We start from the raw sequence: 2,589 nt of genomic DNA, 5'->3' as shown, positions 1-2,589 counted from the left end.
GTATGCATGTGTATATGGACAAGGCTTTTCTATGTGCACAAAAATTTTGACCCCTGTGACCTTGACCTTGATGTAAGGGTCTGCGTTTAGGTTTCAAACCTGCGATTAGGTTTCGAAAAATGCTCATTACTTCTATGTCCCTTGAGTTATAACCTTCATATTTGGTATGCATGTGTATATGGACAAGGCCTTTCCATACGGACACAAATTTTGACCCTGTGACCTTGACCTTGAAGTAAGGGTCTGCGTTTAGGTTTCAAAATCTGCGTTTAGGTTTCGAAAAATGCTCATACTTCTATGTCCCTTGAGATATAACCTTCATATTTGGTATGCATGTGTATATGGACAAGGCCTTTCCATGCGCAAATTTTTTTTGACCTCTGTGACCTTGACCTTGAAGTAAGGGTCTGCGTTTAGGTTTCAAAATCTGCGTTTAGGTTTCGAAAAATGCTCATAACTTCTATGTCCCTTGAGATATACCTTCATATTTGGTATGCATGTGTACATGGACAAGGCCTTTCCATACACACAAAAATTTGACCCCTGTGACCTTGACCTTGAAGTAAGGGTCTGCGTTTAGGTTTCAAAATCTGCATTTAGGTTCGAAAAAATGCTCAAAGACATAACTTCTATGTCCCTTGAGATATAACCTTCATATTTGGAATGCATGTGTATATGGACAAGGCCTTTCCATACGCACACAAATTTGACCGTCTGTCTGTCTGTGTGTCTGTCCAAAAACTTTAACATTGGTCATAACTTTTGCAATATTGAAGATAGCAACTTGATATTTGGCATGCATGTGTATCTCATGAAGCTGCACATTTTGAGTGGTGAAAGTTCAAGGTAATCCTTCAAGGTCAAATGTAAAAAAAAAAATAAAAAAAATCCATGTGCATCTCATGGAGCTGCACACATTTTGAGTGGTGAAAGGTCAAGGTCATCCTTCAAGGTCAAAGGTCTTTTTTTTTTTTTTTTCCAAGTGGCGCAGTAGGGGGGCATTGTGTTTCTGACAAACACATCTCTTGTGATACCTGATATGCTGTAAACATTGATAGCTTACAGCCAACATGCATGTAATGACTGTGCATGTATACTGGAGTTTATATCATAATAATCGTTTTTTTTATGCTAACCAAGATATATTGAAAATTTGTATGGTAAAGACATTCTTGAAATATGAAGTCTTACTAACCCTAAATAAGTTTCAGATATTATTATTCAAGAAGTAACTAAATAAAATAAAAACAAAATATTCTTGCCCCAGAATTTAGTGTTATATGGTGCATTATTATTTGAGCTCACACCTTCATTGTATTAATTAATATTTCCCATGGCGATGCATCTTAATGATTATATACCTCTTTTTGTATTGACTATCCTAATCAGATCTCCAGTGTGAAGAAGTGATCAATGTTGATAACAATGATGAAGATGATGATGAGGTGATAGTGAGGAAATCGCAGCTCAAGAAAAAAGGAAAGAAGAAACCTAAACTGTTTGATTTAGGTACGCTGCAGTTTATAATTAAAATGTTATAGTAGATACTAGATGTTTTACATATAAATTATGCCCCCTTCAAAGAAGCGAGGATATATGTCTTTGCTGCTAGCATTTGTCTGTCGGTCAGACCAAGACCTCTGGTTTGTGCACAATATCTAGAGAATGCTTCGAACTGCAACCATGCAAACTGGTATGATGGTTACTTGGGAGAAAAGGAAGACGTCTATCAATTTTGAGGTCACCAGGTCAAGGTCACAGGGGTTTGTCACTGTTAATCTGTTTCCGCTAGATATCTTGAGAATTCTTTGACCTAAGAACATGAAAATTGGTACTATTTATTTTGAGGTGAATGTGAAGGTCAAGCGGTCTTATTACAGGTAATTTGTTATAGTGCTAGTTTATTATCTTTGATCTGGGATCATGCAAATTGGTAAAGTGGTTACATGGAAGGAAAAGAAGACGCATTTTGTTTTTGAGGTCAAAGGTAAAGGTAAAATGAGCTTGTATCTAGATTTCTAGATGACATCTAGCGAATGCTTTGACCTACAATTATCTTAATTGGTATGCTGGTTTACATGGGTGAAAAAGTGATATTTTGACATCAACATGTCAAAGGTCAACATCAAAAGGGCTGTTAACAGGAAATTTGTTTCCACACAATAACTTCAGAAATGATTTGACCTATGATTATGCAAATTAATGTCATGGTTACTTTGGTGGAAAGTATGATACCTATTAAATTGAGGTCATCAGGTCAAAGGTCAAAGTTATAGATGCTTTAATCATGAAATTGGTTTCCGCACAATACAAACATCTCTTGTTAATGATTGAATATCACTACTCAAGTAGCTATGAGCAGTTAAGAAATCTTCATCTATTTATAAAAAAAATGAGTTACCAGTGTTTTGTGACATGATTTAAAGTATTTCTGTTTCAAATGAAATTCAATACATGCAGAGCATCATGGTAGGAACCAAGTAATAGAAATAAGATCTATGTATTTATAGAATGGTATTTCTCCTTTTAGATGAGGATGAAGATCCAATTCCAAAGAAAGAAGAGAAGGAAATCCAGAAAGATTGTCCA

Source organism: Dreissena polymorpha, chromosome 2 (genome assembly GCF_020536995.1).
Source record: "Dreissena polymorpha isolate Duluth1 chromosome 2, UMN_Dpol_1.0, whole genome shotgun sequence".
Lineage (NCBI taxonomy): Eukaryota > Metazoa > Mollusca > Bivalvia > Myida > Dreissenidae > Dreissena > Dreissena polymorpha.
Note: the sequence above shows the minus strand (reverse complement) of the source record.